The following is a 22,053-nucleotide window of genomic DNA, read 5'->3' as shown; positions in this document are numbered from 1 at the left end:
AATTCTGGAAGAAAAGTTCTGTGGAGAAAATCTAAGCCATGCCACAAATCCTGCAGAGGAAGGATAGCCCAAAGATAAGTTTGCCTTCTTTCCAAGACATACCCCTGAGCAGGATTTCTTACACATGCACCCCAGAGAACTGAGCTACCAACAGAGGTGTAACTTTTACCACATCTCTCAGCCCTGTCCTGCAGCTGAAGGGTTTTTTCATGACATTTTACATTTATAGGAGAGAGCAACAGGCAGTAAAAAATAACACATGCACTGAAGCACAGAATAAAAGAAAATATAAAAGAGTAAAAGATGTTTCAAGCTGTGGGAAAATCAGAATTGAATTCTTTGTGTCTTCCTGAGAAGGAAAAATTTACTTAAAATCCACCTGTTAAGGACACTTAAGACCACATGGGCTTTCTCTTCCTGACCTTACTTAACCTCAACTTCTTCATTATCTTGCTCAACTCTAAAATTGCCTATTGTAATAAGGAGCAAAACAAACTCCTCTTCAGAGCTAAAGTCATGCAGAGGGAAATTATAGCTTCATTCCTTTGGAAAAACACTAGCAGATTGTTATCTTGACACTGATTGTGAACAGCACCATGAACACTGAGGACAGGACTGAACAGTTTCCTCTACAACCTTATGGTAAGCCACACAATCTACACAGCCCTGCATCTAAGGAGTCTTTAAAAAGGGACAAATGAGCTTGGCTAGAGCAAGGTCAGGGCTGAGGCACAGAACCACGTTAGAGCTGGAAAGAAAAAGCAGCAACCACTCACAAAGACACATTGGTCTTATTAAAATGAGTTCAAAGCTGATCCAGTGAATGTATTTAAAGTGACTTAAAATTCACCCAACATAATTTACTGTGGCAACCAACTAGATCCAGGTTCACTGGTATGGGCTGTTTTGTGTGAATGGTATCTAGGCTGGGAAAGAGAGAGGAGAAGGGTGTTAGATCCATGCAAGCAGGACTTTTGAGTTTGACTTGAAGGTTTCATGCACTCAAAGAGGTTTGTTTCCCTTCTCAGCCTGCTTCCTCTGACTCACCTACCAGAACATCTTTGTGCACAGCTCAGGGTGGGCAAAGGGGGTCTCTGATTTGGGAGCACAAGATCTTGTCCCACACAGCCAAGTGCAGATACATTATACTCTTGTGGATGAGGTGGGGAAAGGAAATTTACCCAATACTCTGCATTAGCCTCAGATTATAACCTTTCATTCAGCCTTCTTAAGCTGTCTGGGAAGGGCATTGAGGGCTGCACTGCATTTGGACAGTGCCAAAGGCAGCAGATGGAGAGGAGCAGAGTATGTGGGGGTGATGTGGGCTGCTGGCAGGAGACCTGGAAATGCTGACACAAATTGCAGGACATGGAAAGAGGGGTCCTACCTCCTTTCCTGTGTCCTGGAAGTGCAGGATGGGGAAGATGGGCTCTGTATGGTGGGTGCTGTGTGTCCTGAGCCCTCAGTGAAGGGTATAAGGGCATGAATTACTCAGCTGCTGAGTGGTCTGAGCAGCATCAGACGAGAGGGCAAGAAGACATCACAACTGAGAGATGTGAAATCTTGGACCTGTATCCAGCAGGGTGGTGTACTCTTGGGTGTTGGAAGGAAAGCAAACCAAATTTAGTTTGCCACCAGCCTCTGGCTCTGTGGTTTAATCTGGTGCTTAGAGAGAGCTCAGTGTCTCTCCCTGACAGAGCTGGATAACCTTGGCTGAACAGGGCTGCACAATGCACAGCAGCTGTGTGTTTGAGGCAGCTGTGTGTGTGAGGAAGCAGTGAGATCCCAACTTGTTCTGTTTGTCCTCTCTTTCCCCTTTGCCCCAGAAATTGAGCCACTTTTGGCACACTGGCTTTACCAAGTTAGCAGCTAGCAGTGTTCTCCCCAGTCTTGTCTGCTGCCACAGGGAATTTGCTTCTGAAAGCAGTCCAAAGCCCTTTGGGAGGTGCTCAGAGCATGCAGAGCCTCTGCAGCATCATCAAACCATGTGCTACAGAGCAGGTGGGTCAAGCTCTTGCTGTGCTCCTCTCACACCACTGTCAGACCCAGCTATCCCCATTAACAAAGCAGCAATGCTGTGCAGAACTAAACCTGCTTGTCAAAAGAAATTAAAATTATCCCTCCCCCACAGTACAGAAAGAAAGCAGTGCTAGGCCCTGCTTTGTCTAAAAATGAGCTGAAGTTGATGTAAGCATCATAAAAGCAGCCATAGCTGGCTTGTACCACCCTTCTCCAGGAGCTCTGGCCTCCTCTAAAGGGCATCTGGAAAAGGCAGCTGGCAGAGCTGAGTGAATCACCTCTCTCTGGCTCCCACTGTAAGGCTCTGGGAACCTATCCCTTTTATTCCACACCTCCTTGCAAATCTCCTCTTAAGGATTAAGCTCTTTCCCAACCATTGGAAAATCCAGTTCCAGATGCCTGACCTACATGCACAGGCCCAGTCAATAGGGAGTGGAGGGGGACATCACATTTATTTCTCAATTGATTGAAAGACCAAATGAAATTTGAATCAGACAAATCCCTTTGTTTCCTCACACTCCACTCCCTTTGCTTTGGGGAGCTCCAACATGTTGGGAGGGGAGGTGATGTTTGGCAACAGCAAAGAGGAGTGTGCAGGAGAAGAAATAGGGAAGTCCACCCCCCAAAAATTGCTGTAAAATCTGACACTCAAAGATAGGCTGGTGAAACTGGGAGGAAGTGCCAGGAAGGCTCTATTTGCGAGTGAAGGAGCAGAAAAGCTGGTTAGTGCTGGCAGATGTCTCCTGCTGCGTTATCTCTTCCTGCTGAGCTGCCCAATGGCAGGATGGTTTGGTCAGCCAGGGCCTGACCACTTCCATAGGCTGTCCCCTCAGAAGAACTCACTGGTTTTCTGCCTGGATATTTTACCCTGTCACAGAGCAAGCAGCTCCTGCACCCCCTGCAAGGCCACAGCAAGGGCACAGAGCCTGGGTTTTGACAGGCCACAATGGCCACAACAAGGGCACAGAGCTTGGGTTTTGACAGGCCACAATGGCCACTGCTGCCTGGTCATGGCTAGAGCAGCCCCCAAGACATGATAATCTCCAATATTGCTCTAATCAGTGCCTGAAGCTGTGCTCAGATCAGGGAGCTCTAATGAACTGACTGCAGGATCCAGGAGCTCAGATCCCAGCCTTTGCAGTTCAACTTGAGGCCGACACTCTCCTGGCCTAACATTGTAATGAGCTTTTGGCCAGTGTCAATCAGGACTGTTAGTGGTGCATGTTAAATAGAAAAGATATGAGGACAAAAGTATGTGAATTTCTCTGTTTTGACTACTGTTCAGGCAAATTTTGGCTGCCTGTTTGCTTTTCTATGGTATGAAGGCCCTGCCTCAGTGAGGAACCTGTAGAACCGGGGCCATGCATGAATCAAACCCATGCAATGCAGAAAAATACAGTATGCATTTCTTTCATAAAGGTAACAGTAAATAATCTACTAAGTTAATGGTTCACTGATGCAACTCAGCTTAAGAGGTGATAAAAACCAGGGAGGTTTTATCTATGACCCTTGGCTTAGGTCTGAGATAACAGCTTTAACTGAAGAGCAAAGGTTAACTGTAACAGAAAATGTCTGCATTACTACAGTTTACAAGTCACATTCTGGTGGGGTTTTTTGTCAAAATGATGACAATTTCTTTAATTATGGCAACACAGCAATAAGAAGTTGATTGCAGGGAGCTATTTGTCAGTGTTTCTCCAGAGGATCATGGAAGAAGGCAGGAGTTGGTAGAAAGAAAAGCTTTGGGAAAGGGGGGAACATCACACTTGCTCAAAAGCTATGAAGAGAACCAATAGTCAGGAGAAATCTCATTGATGGGAGTAGCATGCCTTTGGACAGATCTAAACATGGTAAAATTTGTGTTTTAAAAGGTGTGCTAAGGCACAGCTTCCACTGTGGGCTTGGTATCATCCTACCAGGCAGAGCATAAGCAAAGAAGAAAAAAAAATCAGGTAAATACTAGGAGTTCTTCAAACAAATGTGGGCTCTAGGGTAGCACAAAAATGTAAAGGAGAGCAGAACTGGCTCAGCCCAGTGGCCAGCCTTCCAAAATGCTGCCGGGGGAAAATACATACATTTCCCAGTTGGAAATCTAACAAACAGAACATAAGTCTGGAGGGAGCTGGCATGGCTTTGTTTGACTGACAGCTGGTGATACCTTGGTGCATGCTGAGGGGATGGGAACTGCCTCCTGGCAGCTGCAAACAGCGAGTCCCTGATCCTGACTGCCATTAGAATGTACCACTGATGAACCAGTCAGCTTGCACAAAAATAGAGTGAAAATGAATTGACAGTAAGGGCAGCATGAGAGACTGTCAAGCACCAAAAAATAAAAAAATAAATTTAAAGCAGTCAGTCTGCACTGAGAGGAATTTTCATGTGGTTTTTCTGGCATTGTCTTTTGGAAAACACTGGGGGTTTACTACCCTTTCAGCTTCTGGAATTCTCACAAAATGTCTAAACCAGGTCTTTATTTATAATAGGAATTTTGACAGTATTTTTTGCATTCTTTTAAACTCATTCAATTCTTGACCCCAATTATATTGAATAATGTGGTTAAGACTGACATAAATATAATTCTATTATAAATCAGTACATGTTTGCCCTATTTCTTCTCCATGTGCATGTTCTGCAGCTGTCCAAATCCATCCCCACACTCCCTGGAACCTGCAGCATGGTCTCTCTGCCACAGCTGGTGAGGGCAGAGGTAATGGGCTGCAGGCATCTCTCCCTCTGTGCCCAGCCACCAAGTCAATGTGTGCTCCAGCTACACTGTGATGCTCAAAAGGCTGAAAGAAGATCCTGTTCCTGTGAGGGGAATCCAATCCCCCATCAGGGATATGATGGTTGTCTGTGTCAGTTTGATAAAGATTCAGCAGCTGGCTGGCTGAGTCCTTGAGGTACAATTCAGTCTTTGCTTAACTTGAGCAAACATCTTATTGCATCTCTGTGCAGAGAAGAAATGATTCCAGGGATGCAGCTATAGCTGAGTATTCCAGGCTTTCCACAGAGGGAAAATCATTAAAAAGACAGGAATTGTCATCAGATATCAGTGATACCACATTTGATTAGCATAGGACATAGAATCTTTACTGATATTATCTGCTGATGAATGCTGATCTGAACTGTCGTGCTGCTCTGGTACATTAGGTGTCAACACCAGGACAGCTCGGGGAATTAGGAGCTCAACAGAACACTTTCATAATTCCATCCTCCCCACCAAACAAAAGACTTGTCAGAAAGATTTTGCAATGAATTATACAAATAGCAAGGGCAGCAAACTGATGGAGAAAAATGGGACTCAGCCACCTTTACAAAACTGATTTCTCACCGTGTTCCTTGTAATTCTTTTTTCATCTTCACCTCCTACTACCATTTTATCAAAAAAACCCAAACCCTTGAGCTGTCCCAGAACAAGAGGACTAGCTCAACTTCAAACATTTTCAGGCTATACCAGAACCCAAAAGAACAAAACTGCCCCCAAGAAAACCCATTCTTAGGGTGTTCCCACCCCAGTTTCTGGTTTACTGGATGTCACCTAAGATAAGCATTGATAAGCTTAATGGAACACCAGGATCCAGCATCTACCTGCACTTAACATGCCAGTTCAGGATCTGCTCCTTCAGAAGTGTATTCATGTTTAAACTCCTGCTCAAGTCAGAAACACAGCACAATGTCCTGAGAAGAGAATCTTTGACATCTTGTATAAGAGTTTTTAAAATACAAATGAATTTTCAAATGATACTGAAACACCACCAAGAGTCTAAACAGTCATTAGCAAACATCAATCAAGTCAAAAAGAAGAGAGCTTGGCCTTCTGCCTACCATGAGATCTAAAACTCAAATTTCACTGTTTGTACCAATTTCTCAGATGTCCACAGAGTGTTTGCCTCTATGTGAGATATACAGTAAGTTGCTGGTGAATCTATGTGATTAGGAGTCACATCAGGACTGAATTCAATGTTTTTATTGTTTTAATTTTAATACAATCAAGAAATTCTCTGTTTGATCCAACAAAACTTACTCTAACAACATGTTTGACAGATTTCACTGCCTGGAGACAAAGAAGTCCCTAATCATCAAAGTCCCAGCTGCTTTTGGTCTGGATTCCCCATGCTGGGGTGCCTGCTCTGGGCACAGGTAAGCCCTGGATCCATGCAGCAGACTCGTAGGAGCTGCCTTCATCTTCCTCAAACTATTCAAGAAAATAAGGAACCTCAGTGCTTGCTGCAGAGAAGTTTCCTCACAGAGCTTGGTCATCTTCTCATAAGTCCATTGGCTTCAGTCCCCCTTCCAATAACAGCTCAGAGGTAAAAATTCACCCAGAAGGACAGTGTGGAAGGGAAACAAGTCTCATTCCCTTCTGTAATTGAGGGACTTACCTACAACCCCACTGATGCTGGAGGAAGGGCTTTCTCAGCTTTTTTGGGAGCCACTGTTCAACTTTGCATTGAATCATGAAAGAGTGGCTGAGCCAGAAAGAGGGGACAGCAGAGGGAAAGAGACTTTCTCAGACTGGAGCTAAAAATGCTAAAAAAAGGTGAGGTGACCTTCAGAATACATCAACTCCTGTTTCAGCTGCATCCACAACTTTAGGACTTTAGCTAAGGTTCAATAATTATGAAGTGCACTTCTAAAAAGTGTCCACTTACCCTGACCTATGGCTGTGTGGTAATTATGGCTCCTTTCTGCATATTCCCTGTTCATTGATGTTGAATTTAGAGATTTAATCAGCTGCAGATTCTGATTCATTAACACAGAAGAGGAGCTATTCCATGAATAGTAGCACTGAGACCAACTGGACTTTGAGTTATACTGCCAGACTCTATACTTTCTCTCATCAAAAGGTTAACTGGGAGTAAAATACTAGATGATTATTTTTATCCACTTAGGGTTTATTTCAAAATACTTCCATGCTTTCAGAACACTGAGTTTAGAAAGTTCATCCATTAGGGCGCAGTACATTGGCATGAAGTGAAAGTTTGCAGCTACACATGATCCCGGAAATTCTGCAATACATGCTGAAGTGCTGTATCATAGTTTTGCAATGTGATTCACATTCTAAAAAATAACTGACAGAAACTAAGAAGAAGTTCTCCTACAACATGCCAAAGAATTAGGAGAATTTATATTAAGTTTGCAGACAGCTGCTTCCCAGCCTTTGGTTATTATCCTGGGCTTCAGCAGCAGAGGAAAGAGGGTGGAGTGAGAAATCCATCTTTGACACTTTGTAGTAAGCCACGCTGGTGAAGATCTTATCATCAGTGTGAAATCCACCTCCTGGTACCTTGGGAAGCCTGCATGCACTATGGGGAAGGATCTAGTTTCACACATTGTACTGAAGGGTTACCTGCACTAACACTGAGCCAGCACTGACCCTAGATCAGTTCATTAGGGCATGGTGTTAATAATGCCAGGGTTTGTGGGTTTGATCCCTCTATGGTTCATTCGCTTAGGAGTTGGACTCAGTGATCCTTGCAGGTCCAGTTCGACTCAGAAAGTTCTGTGACTCAGTGAAAAAACCCAAACCAACATCATGGAGCTTCAAGGTGCACTAAATGAGTGTTGCTGCTGCAGGGAGTAGGTCTGATCATCATGTAATCTCTTACCCTGTGCAAACCCCAATCCCTGTGTGACCGCACAAGGAGCTAGAGCTGGGAGCCCATCCCCATAAAAATCACCCCAATACAGCAGCTACCCTGTGCTCTCCATCAGCACTGGGGCAGCAGAGCTGGTTAGACACCTTTCTCAGGAGGAACACACACCTGGATTAGCAGGGTGATGCTGCAGGCTAGGAAACTCTGCTGTCACGCTCACCTCATGAGACATGAGCTGCCAGCGGGGATGACGGCACAGGCGCTGAGTGGATCTCCACACAGCACATATCTGATGTGCAAGGGTTCAAATGGAAAATTAGGTTGCTCTTATGTGCCATTGTGAAACTCTCTCCAGTGTTTCATAAACAAACATTTGCATCTTGGACACCTATTCACATTTCTTCAGACACCCATGTTGAGCAAAGTGGATACATATGTTTTCTTTGTAAAGTTTCCAAACACAGTTGCCTCAACTGTTGTTTCAGCGACACTGGGAATCTAAGCTAGGTAAAAGACCTCAAGACAGGGCCCTTTGGGTAAAAGAATATTTCAAATTATTCATCCAAAAGACCTAGTATAATGTAATTTAATGTTTTGCAATGGCAGACATTTCATATGTATCAATACTCCTGTGCTGATGGTACAAGCCCATCACTCATGCACAAACTCATCCAAACAGGAGCCTGCAAAGGGCTCAGCTCCCCCCAGCACCTGCCATGCAAGCATCACTGGAACCACCAGACTTCCTGGCTTCCAGGGGTGGCTCCAGCTCACCTGGAGTGTGTTTCAGACAGAGTTTCTGTGGTGCCCTTCACTAGGAATAGGTGAGACCCTGTACAGTTCTCATGTCAAGGGCCACAGAATTGTCTTGTACACAACACTTTTATTTCATTCCTCAATTTTTACCCATGGACTCTGTGAGGGGGGACCAGAGAAACAGCTGTATAATTCTAGGTCATTGCTATCCATACACAGATTGTGATTTAGGTTACCAGAGGAACATGCAGCTGGGACTTAGCTCAAGCAATGGCAAACTGGTGCATAAATCCATGGTGGATTTATGAGGAGGTTGCTCAGGGCAAACCTCAGTTGCTCAGTTGGAACACAAACCTTGGATCAGGTAGAGGGTGTAAATCTTACTTCAGTGTGCTTAAAGAGACTCACTTGGGAAAATTTACCCCCAAGATTATCTCTTGCAAGATAGACCTTGCAAGAGCAAATTAAACATGCAAGCAGAAACAGTACACTGGGCTTTTTCCCTACTTCCCTGGAATAATTCTATAGATGTGGCACCAGATACTCTTTTCTGGGTGCAGCAGGGTGATTGTGGATCCACTGCTTTGAGGCTGGCAGTTAGCTATGGCCTTGCACCCACCTACCAGCAAGATTTGCTCTGCTGTCTTTTTGTTGAAATGTGACTACCCTTCCTCCATACCCTTCCTTCTCCTGTGCTGATGCTGACCACAAGGAAAACCACAATGATAAAGCTATTTTCTCTTATTAGTCCATTTTTGTAAACAGTGCTGAATGCGTGAGCAGAGCTCCTTGGTGGGGGTAAAGGAATGGAAATCTCCACTCCAACTTGAAGCCTCATTGAATTAATTTATGTTTCTTTAACTTGAAAGGGGAATTTACCTAGGTAAAGCTTCATCCAGAAAAAGCTTTGCAAAATTAAAGGGAATTTAGGAAAAAAATAATGTAAAATTGGCTCCTAATTGTTCCTATACTTACACTGTTCTTATTTATCCTACTTTACTAGAGCATTTTTTGTTTGTTTTGTTCTCCTTTTATTTACTTCATTGAGTTATTAACACTCCAATAAAATATTAAAATATATCAAATGTATCTAAAAAGTAGGCCTGACTCATTAAACTGAGTAAATCTAACATATTTTCCAAATTATACTCATACAGTCTAATTTTAAACCCTTTTAATGCAATTTAAAAATGTTTCATATTTTGACAGAATCAAGAGCAGCTAGCAGTGACAGAAAGGAGAAAACTATTTTGAGAAATACACTGTAAATAGCAAGCAGCTAAATATCTGCTATAATAAAACTAAATGGATTTTAAATAACTCAGCTAAACCATTTATGCATTTTTAAGTAAAAATAATTAGCCATTTTACAAAACAAACACCTTAAATACAAGGTATTTTGAGAGGCTCTTGAGTAGAAAAGCTTTCTACTTCTGTGGCCTGTGGAAGCAGCATGCACAAAAGAAATTTTTCCCTCTAAAACCACATACTAACAAATGTGTTTTCTTCACACATTGCTCTTCAAAAATTATTAGCTGTCCTAAACAGAGATTTAAAAATATACATATATATATAAAAGAAAGAATACAGCAATCCTTTACCTCTTACTGTCAGAGGCAATATTCTGGACTGATTATCAGATGAACTAACTAAATTACTAAATGGAAAAATAGAGATGTTTTTAGAGATGTCTCTAATGGAAGCAATAAGAAGTAATCCTCATAAAATACTGGGGTTTTTGTCCTGAAAAGGGTGTATCAAGAACAAGTATGATCTCCCTATTTGGTCTTTCAAAGAAAAGTATAGTAACTGTGTCAAAATCAAAGAGGCTGAAGGGCAAGGTATGTTCAAGTGAAGATAAGAAAGTTAATCTGGAAATCTGGAAACTGCTTAAACGTGTCTGGGATGTAGACAAATGTCCTGGGTGGGCTCCATCTCCCACCAAGTACCTGTGTTTCTCCCCTCTGCATGATGCAAGTTTGGTCATGGGAAACCCTCCCTGCAGGGTGTCTGATGTGAAATACCCAGCTGGGGACATTGGTGTCCTCTTGCCACAGATGTGGTCACAGCAGCCTCTTCCTCAATTCCTGCTGCTAAAACACTCGGTCTGGTGTTTTAGAAGTCTTCGGGGTTTGGGGCACAAAAACCACTTGCTCTTCAGATGGGTATAGAAGATAGCTGTGAAAAAAGAGAAAGCTTTTGTGAAAGAAGAAAAGGTTTTTCTGGATATTAGTGAGTCAGTGTAGCTACAGCCAGAGGGAATTTCTGTGAAAGACAGCTGACACATACGAGGCAAACAAACCTGAAGCACATAAACACCTTTTGGCCCACAGCAGCAGGGCTTGTGGGGTCTGTGATGTGACACTGGGGACTGAAGTAGGGAGAGGCAGGACCTTACAAGGGTCTGCACAGTGCAGTGGCCATGCTCCTTGCTGTCACCTTGGAGGTGAGGAGCAGCAAGTCACAGATCTGCAGAGCCACATGGGCTGCTGGATCTAGGTCACTGCAGTGGGTGACACAGGTCTGCTGCAGGATGGACACCCACAGCACTGTGTTCACCACACCTCTCTGGTCTGAGTTAAGAATTAATCAGGAACAGATAGTCAATGTGGAAAACTGAGATGAGAGGAGGTATTTCTGTTAAAATCAGCAGCAAAACTGGCAGCAACTAAGAGTGTGATTCCTAGTGATGCTGTGCTAGAGCACCACCTTGCTAAAAAGCCACCGTCAGTAATAACAGTTATTTTGGGTAGCTGCTCATCAGGATCAATGAGAACCCCAGTCCTACAAGGAGATCTGCAATGACTTGGCTGCCACTGAAGCCAGTGAGAGGAACAGTCTCTTTGCAAGAGAGGCTTAGAGAGTTTAAATGTACAGAGCAGTCAGCTCTCCCTGCCTCCTTTCCACAAGAAGGTGTGATCAGAAAATCACCTAGCTGTAAAACCTCGCTGGGGTAGGTTTCAGCAATCAATCTGCTGGACATCTGCAAGAAAGTCACAACCTCATGCTCACCATAAGTCTTGTCTCTTTATTAATATCCCAGCATCTCATCAGGAAGGTGCACTCTGCTTCTGATGGAGGGGCTGAGCAGAACCCCATGTGCTCAGGGGTGCAGTGATCCCCACAGTGCTGAGGAGGAGGTGTGGAACCTCAGCACGAGGTGTCCCACCACAAACCCCTCAGGCTGGCTGCTGCTGGCTGGCTGTCCCTCTTCAGGTGGCTTCAGGTGACACCTCCCATAGCAGAAATGATCAACAGATAAAAGATGCACAAGCACAGTCTCAATTTTAGCAGCATAAAACCAAACTCGTAGCAGGAGATGGTTTTAGTTGCTCAAATTTGCGGTAATTCCAACATGTAACTCCAAAATTACCGTGGTGTGCGCAATAAAAGTTTAGGAAACAACAAATCAAAGGGTTAAAGAGATACAGCATTACAATTGACAAGATACCAGTATTGTGTGGTGTGGGTTTTTTTCTTCATGATTCTGCCAAAACCAACCTATAACCACAGCACTCAATTTTTCAAGTGCATGTGCCCGAGGCAAGGCAAATTTTTGCACCTACCCACATGGGCTTTTTCCAGGCATGTATGTGGCTGTTGTGAGTGTTATTATCCTTCATTAAAAGTGATAGATCTTCAAGATAAATTACAATTCCCCAGCTGAGTCTGATCTATTACGTAAGTAGTCACTCTGCTTCTATAGTTCAGCTTTATAAACATAAAGTTATATGTTCTTTCTCAATGTCTCTCATCACATTATAATTTCTCTTTACCTGGAATCCCTTATAGTTTTCCAGAAACCAAAACAGTTTGTCTTGCTAAATACTAGCCAAGCAACAAAAATACATGCATTAAACTGTGGAGTGTTAGTTCAACAAAATCTAACTTAGTTCCAGACCAGATAGTTTTTCCTTAGAAAATAATAGGCATAATTACACACTCATGCAAGTTTGTTTTTCAGTAAAGGCAAAGTAGAATTTTCCTTCATTGAGAAAAAGTCTTGTTGTGACAAAGTTGTCTGAAGTGATGATAGGTATTCAGCTGAATATACCAAAACATCAGAATGAACCACAATTGTTTTTTTTTAGAGAATAAACCATATTGTCAGACATTAAACAATCAGATTTTCACAGAAGTGGTAGTATTTGTTCAATGAGCTCAATTTTGCTTTCCTTCCTAGCTAACCTCTCAGTCAGCTCCCTCCTTTATTTGTTGGCTGGACTGAAAGCTTCAAGCAAAGCTACTTAAATGGCCCTTTAAGTGTGTCCCAACATGCTGCAGATATTCTAAATGCCTATGAATGAAACCAGTGCAGTGAAAGATGACAAGCAGGAAGACACAAGAAATGATATCTTAAGATTATTAATAGAAAATCTGCCCTGGTTCTTTCTATATTTATCCACACGTGGAATGCTCTGGTGGCAAGCTCTGGTCCATGAAGGTTTGGCATTTGGTTGATGCCCACATGCAGCAGACACACAGGCAACTGCTGCACACCCATCCACAGAGCCCAAAGGACACTCAGTGGTGTCTCTGCCTCCAAATGTTCATGTCCAAAGCCATGGCAAAGTCTTCTCCTCTGAGTTTGCCACGTAGGGAATTGGGGCTGGCCTGAAAAGAGATATTCCAGTTCAGGCAAAATAATTCCAGTGCTTGAAATTTGTCCCCAACACAATACAAAATAAAACTAAAACCTCTCAAATATGCTGGGAGACCAAGCCCTGAATCCTCAACTCAATAGTCAGCAGGTTCAAGTCCCTGCTTTGAACCAGGAAAACACTGCTTTGAATCTGGATCTCCCACATCTCAGATGAGTGTCCTAATCACTAAGCTTGGGTGGAGCTCTTCCTCTTGCTTTACCCCACCCTGGACCTGATGACACTTTTACAGGAACAGATATATTTGTATGACGAGGGAAAAAAAAATGCCCAAAATTCAGGAGCAACCATCACATGGAAAAGTCACTTCTAGATATTTAGAATCTGCCAGAATCTGGGTTTATTCTCTCACTGAAGAACCCCACTAGCAAATACAAGACAGGCCTATTCTGTATTAGGGGAGAAGTATTTGTCAAGTGAAAGAGGGAAAAATACCCACGGCAAATTTCACAGTGCTCTGCAGGACTTAGCAGCCAGTGCAGCAGGACAAAGAGATGATGCCAAAGGCTCCAACAGAATCTAGATCCTCTCAGCACTGTTCCTGTCATGGAAAAGACACTGTAGGACCGAGAAGATATGTCTGGAGGCTGCCTTGATCATCCCTGAGTCGCTGAGAGCAGGACAAAGGGTAAACTGTGTCTCATCCTTTCAGGCCAGCCCTCTGGTAGAACCAGCTGGGCACTGGAGGGTGGGCTGAGAGCTTTTCAGATGAGGATGCCAAGCATTTCAGCTGGTGAGTTAACCCAGAACCCTCATGCCCCAGGCAACAGCTAAATCCTATTATTTTCAGGGCAGAGGTTGAGCCTGCTGAGTATGGTCCCACTCCTATTTTGTTGTACCGTGGAAGCTCAATGAGAATATTGCTGTGAAAACAGCATCAGTTCCAACAAAGCTGCTTGCTTTTCTCTTCATCAAGTGTGAAACATGACTAAGTTGTACCAGTACTGGGAGGTGGGGGGAGGAATTACTAAACTGTCTGAAAAAGTCTGAAAAGCTGCCACAGATTTCACTGGGAACTATCCTCAGTGAAGTTCCCACTGAACACAGGGCTCAGTGACACAGACTGCTCTGTGGCCCTACTCTGCTCATCATTTTCCTCATGGGTCTCTTAGCTCTTCCACAGATTTGGTTTTTTTTCTGTATTTCTCTCTGTTAAATTTGAGTATTAAAGTTTTTTAAGTGCTCCTGAACTCTGAAGCCAAAACCATTATTAACTAATTGTGAGTTAGTTAATATCACCTCCAAATCTCTTCCTGAGTGCTAGTAACTAGCTCAGAACCAATGAAGCTGATGTTTCCTGTGTATATCACTACACACTGAGGTCACAAAGGCTCTGCTTGTGTACTGGAGTGCAGAATGTATCACATGAAGATATTTCATGTATTTCAAGGTCTCTGTGTTGGGTTTGTTAATCTCAAACATCCACTCAAGTCTTCTCTCAGCTTCTAGGGTTCCTCCCAGAGGGCTGTTCAATCCTTACATTAGATTGTCCTATGTACTTTATATAAAAGTCTGGGGAGTCTAGATTAATATTCAAGCTGTGGGAACAAGCAATAGGTCTCTTCTTAGGTGTTTAAGTGAAGCATCCATCCGTTTCCCAAAAGATGTTTAAGTGTTAGTCCATCTGCATTTCACAGTCTTGAGAGAACTCTCAGCCCAATCCATATTTGACACACATTTGTATATCTAATATTGAGGTAAGACCATTTCCAAATAGCTGGTTTTTCTTACTGTAGTACTAAATCTTTCCTATTCAATTACTTCACTGAAGACAAGTGTGTTTAATTTTTAAAAAAATTGTTGCAAATTGTAACACTGGGAATAAACATGACAGGGATTTTACAGTGTGCAACCTTCAATTTTACCTACCTCTAACCAAAATATTTAAATGTGAGGGTACAGTTAGATTCACTGTACCAAAACCTCTCTCAGCTGCATTCCCAATACAGAGCATTGTCCTTTACCCTACATTTAACACAGGTGATGGAAAAGGATTCTAGTCAGTTCTATTCCCCAGAACAGAAGGTGTCCTGACACAATAATCTCTTTATCATACTACCAGATTATTTTCTTGCTTAATATGATAGACACAATAAAATGCTGGGGGCTTTGAGTTTCTTTCCAAAGTTCACAAGGTATGTTGGCTTGTACACACATGTTTTAATGAGAAGAGCTAAAACACTGAAAAAATATGCAGCAGCATTGAAAGTGATCCAGGATGAGCAATACAATATTCAGTTTTACTAATTAGTGCAGAACATACTTACTAAATTACCAATATCATTAACACATTGCATGCAACTTTGCATAATAGACTGTAAACTAACCACATTGTAATTCCTGAGAACAGATAAGCACAGTTGGCAGATAAGGCTCCCAAAGAAAATTCCCTTAGTCAGAACAGGATTCAACTCTTCTATTTTCCCTCCATGTAATTTTTTTTAAGCAGATGAACTACAGGACATAAATATTTAATGTGTTGAGTTCTTTCTTTTTTCCCAAAAAAATCGGAGAATCTCATATGAATCTGTGCAAAGCTGAGTGAATTTATTGGATAAAACATGAAAATTCATGTCACTTGGTCACTAATCATCATTGTATATGCAAAACTCCACATCACACAGATAACAGAGGATAAAAGCCTGACAAACTTCCAGTTACTTACCTTCTCTATCACATTATTTATTTCAACTACATTTGACAAGAAAGGGCATATAACCAAAACAAAGAGAATAAGAGAAAGCATTATATATTTTTAAAATTCAGCAATGTAAGAACTCTTTGGCTAACACCAAAACAAAGCCTCCACGTGGGTTAGCCTCCTCTGTGGTGGCTGCATTGTCAAATTTTACAGAATCCCAGAATGGTCATGGTTGGAAGGGACCTCTGGAGATCACCTTGTCCAACCCCCAAATTTGACCCAGTAACTCTTAATCTGTAAGTGGCCAATGATCTCCCATGAGCTTCCACCCTCCATCACATCTTCAGCATCCATGGGGGCCCCTCCCCTCCCAAACCATACAGATGGACTTTGGATTTCACAGTTACCTGTGTCCTGTCTTACAGAATGTTGGGCTGGGAGGTTCTGGGGCTCCTTTCCAGACAGCTGGTCCAGCTGCAGGGAGCTGTCACCCTGGCAAAAGCACTGCAGGACTAATGTCCCTGAATGATTTAGTCTCACTGTAAGGTACACAAGTTCCAGTGCACATTACAGGCAAATCTGGGCAAACACAGGCACACACTTCAGCAAAATTTGGTTTAAACCACTCTGATACCTAAATCAAGTCTTAGAGGGACACCAAAATTACAAACCCCACTGAGATCCATGTTGGCAGTGCAGCTTTGATTACTCTGACTAGAAAGTGCCTTGTGGGAAGTACCCCTCCTCCCTGAATTTGGCAAACATGCTCTATCTAGAAGATCTTTCAAACCAGTGTATACAACCTGAGGCAAAGCTGGGAGTCACACACTATCCCAGCTGCCAGAAATCAATTGTCCAAAAACATTTTTGGTTTCTTTCTACCTCCTTTCTCTCTCTCTCATCTCACACCCTTTGCTCAGGACAGCACTTTGTGATTTGCCTGCAGCAAGGTATATTCCTGACCTGTCTAAGTCATGGAGACTCTTGGTGCCCTTTTCCAAATCCTCTGGCCCATAATTAGCTGGTGTTTAAATACAGTCAGTTGGAGCAGAGGATGTTGTCTGTAAACAATGTGGAGTGAGACACTCAAGCCAAACAATTTGACACCCTGCCAGCCTAGCAGGCATCTGAAAAGAGTTTTCAATTCCACATCAGCTTTTTTTTTCCAAGAAAAAAAGAGAACTTGCACTCTATTTAAAAGCTGTTACAATTCTATAAGGTTACAATTTCTGTTCTGAAAAGGAGCATGCTTCACCTAAACTTTTTATACTTTATAAAATATGTGCTGAAATAAATTAGGAGCTTCCATTTCTACCCATCAACTTTTTCTTTTGAAGGGCTTGATACATTTTAGCCTACAGAAATAGACTCAAACCTCCCCTTTAACCCAGTGAAATATGCTTCTAAGTCAGTGTGTAACTTTTAGTATTTAATATCATGCCACACTCTCCTTGCTTTTCATCCTGGACCACGTGCTTTCCTCTCTGTAAATGATGCCTGTAAAAGTTTGATTCATTTGCCAAATTTAAGAACTACCCAAGGGTGTTTTTTATTTGTACTAATAATTTGCAAATATACATGTTGTTAAAAAGCAAACGTATCTCAATTTTATTTCCACCTCTGCAAGGTCTCAAGGCTGTGCCAAGCTAAGTAAAACTACCGGGTTCCTGAGGATGTTTCTGTCAGGCAATTACACATGTACTTTCAAATTTTTTCAGAATTCACAAACATTTGGCAAAACTTCTCTAATTATGTCTTCCCTTTTCATCAATTCTTGCAGTCAAGTTGATTAAACACCCTAAAACACATCCTCCTATTTTAAATAAAATAATTACATTTAAACAAAAAACCTCCAGATATCATCTCTGTAACACTACTCCGATCTCCTCATGTGTTGTATCCACAGGAGATTTCTTTATAGACCAACATGCATGAGAATTTTCTGCTGGTTGTCCTTGCTAGACAGACATTACCTGAATTTCAGAAGGCACTTCACCATAAATCTGAGATGCTAAATCTTGCTAAGGAGGCAGGTGTGTAAATGTGGGCTTAGCACTGCAATGCTGTGTTTGTTTACTCACATCCAGACAGTTCAGTGCACAAGCAGAGAACCATGTGAGCTTTTTTCCCTCTGCTAGACATATCCATTGCATTCTATAAAAACAGCACCTGTAACCTGCAGGCAACTATGCAATGAGATAGAAGCAATACCTGTCAAAACAGACAGAACATTCAGCATCCTCAAATACTCCTATTGAAATAAGAAGGGCTGTGAGAAGGTGAGATTGGCTTGTCTTCAAGAGTACAGTTAATCCAGGTAACACACAACCACGTGTATTTCACAGCCACTGCAGAGTTCACTTGCAGCATTTTCTTACATGGGTTTTATGAACTTTGAAAGAGATCCAGGTACTCCATTCAACTTAGCAGCTCAGAAATTTTATGATCTCAGTGAAGCCCACACCAAATAAAAAGTAGCTGGGATTCTCAACAGGTTCTCTTAATCTTTCATATTCTACCATTTTTAGCTTTTTCCCTGAACCTCCCAAATACTTTTTCACAACTGATTCTGTCTGTGTCAGGCAACCCCATCTCCCACCTTTAAAATAAACACACTTCACATACTCTATAGATTATTGTCTTTGCATAGACAATCCCAAGTCTTCTTCTACACCAAAAATTCAATTTTTCAGGAACAATGAAGTAAGGTAAATTGCTTGGTGTTCACATGTCTAACACATGAAATGGTAATGCCAGAGAATCTAGAATCTGTACACTTCATCCTTTGAGCTTTTGGCTGCAGAGTAAGTCACCAAAGCAGACCTACCACAGACAAATATGGTCTACAAGTATTTGATGACCTCCAGAATGAGTCTAGAAATGCCATCCAAGGACAGGTCAGAAATTTTCCCTAAAAATTGGAAGGAAATTGGGAAAAACACATGTGCTTTAAACAGCGTGCTCACATGAGGAAAACTGCTAGTAATGCTATCATTGGTTAGTGCCAGCATGAAGAATGCCATCATTCTGGCCACCAGGTCACAGAAATTAGATGAACTGTGGCTGTTGGTGTGGAAAAAAAGTGTGTACTAAGTCGCTGTCAGAAGACAGGGTAGGCTCAGATATTCTTCATAAAATGTAACAGGCTGCCCAGTGAGGTTGTGGAATCTCCATCCTTGGAGATATTCAAAAGATGTCTGGACATACACCTGGGAAAGCTGTTCTAGATGACCCTGCTTGAGCAGAGTGTTTGTACAAGATGCCCTTCACAGCTCCCTTCCTTCTGCAACAATTCTGTGATTCTGGAATGACACAGTTCCTTTCCAGAGACGTGAATATCCACTGCTGCACACTGACACTACTTCAAAGCAAAAGCCAGCAAATTAGAGGGACAGAGAGGGAATCTGCAGTGCAGACTTTTTCACATTTTAGAAGCAGCACTTTGGAAGTCACCCTGCCTCTCCCTCCTCAGTTCCCTTTAGCCATCAGTCAGTGCTATCCTTGTTGAGTGGAGTTGCCTGTCTGGCATTTTCTTGAGTTGCCACCAACGTAGGCACCCTCTGCCAAACCAGACTCAGTGGGGAAGAGAGCTTCTTATGACACAGCAGCTCATCTTCCTGCTTCCCTGGCAGGACAGCGTGGGCAGCAGAGCAGATACACAGATTAATCTCTGAAACCAAAGACCTACCTTGCACCTTCCTTGTGAGGGAACTTTAAGCTGGTAGATTCCAGCCAGATTATTCTAAACTGTAATATTAGAATCTTACAAGGAAGCCGTAGGTAAAGTAAGTCTAAGATCTGTGGGGGGGTTGTTTGCTTGCTTGTTTCTGTTTTGGTTTATTTTTTAAATACAGATAAAACTGACAGGTTTGATGAAATGCTTTGGGAGAAACAGAATGGAGAGCTTGACCTTCCTAGACATAGCTCAGGTGTAACTCTCTGGGCAAGGTTTTATGCTGTTTTTTCCCTCTATTCTTCTCCTTGTCATAGATATAAAGACCTGAAGAACATCCTGTGCATCATTCCCCAAATCATGGATACAACAGCATCAGTACAGCAACTCATCCTCAGCCCTGCTTCATCCACCTCAGAGCTCCCACGTTTTTCAGGACATCAGTCATGCTGATGACACATTCATGCAAATATGAAACCTTGTCCTTTCAATGACTCAAGTTCTTTACTAAAAGTAAAAAATCATTGGCCTGAGACTACACAGAGTTATTTCTATGGATGGGGTCAACACTGCTTTAAGATTGTGTTTCTGTGACTGGAGCTTGTCTCCACAGAAATGCTCTCCTAGCTCCAAGGTACAATTGCTGTAGTTAAAACTCTGTAGTTATATTAGAATTACTTCTTCCTCCCTGTAATCACTCTTATTCCAAAATAAGCATGGGCTTTTATGTTTTATTTTAACTACTTCCAACTACTGCATGAGATAAATAAACAGACAAGCAAACAAACAAAAAATCAGATTACAGAGTAACAGTGCCCAGACACAAGGCAAAATCCACAATGCTCCCTTGGTTTCTTCTCACAATTAATTCAAGCTGAACGTGGCTCTTTCAGACAAGCCCCTTGCTGCTCTTGAATCACACAGCTTTTCCATCCCCAGCTGCTGGAGACAAATCCATGTGGAAGTCAAGGCCCTGCCATGCACATACCATGGGGCGTTGTTCTTGCTTCGAAGGTCCCCTTGGCAGCCCTCCTCACATCAAAAAAATGTACTCCAAAGCTGCCCTGTCAGAGAGGAAGCATTTTCTGTGAAGAACAAACATATGCCAGCTCTCCAGACAGAGCTGCTGTGGCTCTGGGGCTGATGAGCACGGCCTGCTCAGTGACCAACACCTTGTGAAGCAACAGCACAGCAGTGCTCAACTTCCACCAGGTGCTGTCTTCAGGCCACAACACTGAGGTGCCTTAGCCTCTCATGGTGACAGGTTTGCAGTGCTGAGGCAATTGCAGGGATACAAGAGCTCGTGGATGAAATCTCCAAGTGTGTTTCCACGTTATTGTGGCTGTCCACAGCGAGGGAAGCTGCAGCTCTCTCTCAGTCAAGCTCTCATGGACAGCTCTGAGTCAGCTTCACCCAGCTGGCCCCAAAGCCATTTTAGAAACCCTTTCCCAAAAACACTCTTCCTGCCACCCCTGGGGAGGGTGAAGGGTCACAGCCACTGTAGGAAAGCAGGAGCAGCTGCAAACAAACCCAAGTGGAGTGTCTGAGCCACAGGTTCCCCTCAAACACCACACCAGAATGTCCAAAAGGTGCCTCAGAATGCTGTACCCCAACCTGGGAGGGGTTGGGAAGCGCAGAAGTGTGTGCTCAGCTCCCTGGAGGGAAGGTAAGCCTGCTATCACTCATCAAGAGGTTCCAAACCAATTAAGAAGAGACACTCACAGGCTACACTGTATTTTCCTTCTTAAAAAGAAAAAATTCTTAAAGGAAATTGCTGGGTCCCGGTATTAATGAACTCCTACCTCTTTTCTGGAATCCCATGCAGAAGGTTATACTGAAAACTAACTAAATAAAAAAATCCCCCCACAGATCTTTTGTGAACTTTTTCCACTGGCAAGAGCCCATTCCACAGTCCATGGTGACAAAAAAACTCCAAAATTATCAGATCTGAGTAAAACTTCTCAAGCAAAAACATTTTCCCAGCACAAACCATTGTTCTACTGAAACCAAACCATTTCTCTAGCAGTATACTTTATTTGTTAACATTTAGCTATGGCAATTCTCACAGCAAATTTTTCCTTGCATTAATTTTAAAATTTCACTCCAAATAAATTTCTCTTATATAAAAATTTTTCAGGTTTTTTTTTCCTTTTTTCAACAGGAAGAACACCAAGGAACCCTCAACTTTCTAATAATTGTTAAAAGTATCAGTTTCTCGTTAGAACTTGTTATAGGAAAAACACAAGGAAAAAGACAACACTGTGACTGTTTTGGGTTTATGTTACAGGTTTATATGCTATTAAAATGTTTAGGTCTTATTATGCACTTTAAAAATGCTAGTGCTTAATGTGCTCCGATTAGGGCTTAACAAGCCCTTTAAAAATGTTACAATGTTAAACCACCAAATCACATTGTCTCTACGGAATAAGAGGCTTAAAAAATCTTCTGTTCTTCACAACCTAGCCCTTACATTAATAAAAACAAAATCCAGTCATAATAAGTTTACATCATATATCAGAATGTTTTGACATCCTTAATGACTGGGAGTTAAGAAGTTGGCTTAACTCTGTGTGCTAGTGTGTGCTTGTTTGAGTGTAGGAGTGAAGGTTAGTGGTTTTCTGAAAGCCTTAAATAACAGAGATAATGGAGATGAACATTGTGCATTTTTGCCATAACTGGTGTCTGGAATCCTGTTGCCTAATTTAA

General features: G+C 42.3%; 1 long non-coding RNA gene across 1 annotated transcript; it reads left to right on the top strand.

Moving 5' to 3' along the window:
• Positions 1-530: 530 nt before the first annotated feature.
• On the top strand, positions 531-21,443 carry LOC107209726. The gene is made up of 3 exons (XR_001523669.2): positions 531-642; positions 6,064-6,159; positions 19,665-21,443. It is a non-coding gene; the product is annotated as an uncharacterized LOC107209726 (long non-coding RNA).
• The last annotated feature ends 610 nt before the right edge of the window (positions 21,444-22,053 follow it).

This window comes from Parus major, chromosome 11 (genome assembly GCF_001522545.3).
Source record: "Parus major isolate Abel chromosome 11, Parus_major1.1, whole genome shotgun sequence".
NCBI classification, from domain to species: domain Eukaryota; kingdom Metazoa; phylum Chordata; class Aves; order Passeriformes; family Paridae; genus Parus; species Parus major.
Note: the sequence above shows the minus strand (reverse complement) of the source record. Positions and strands in the feature narration are given on the sequence as shown.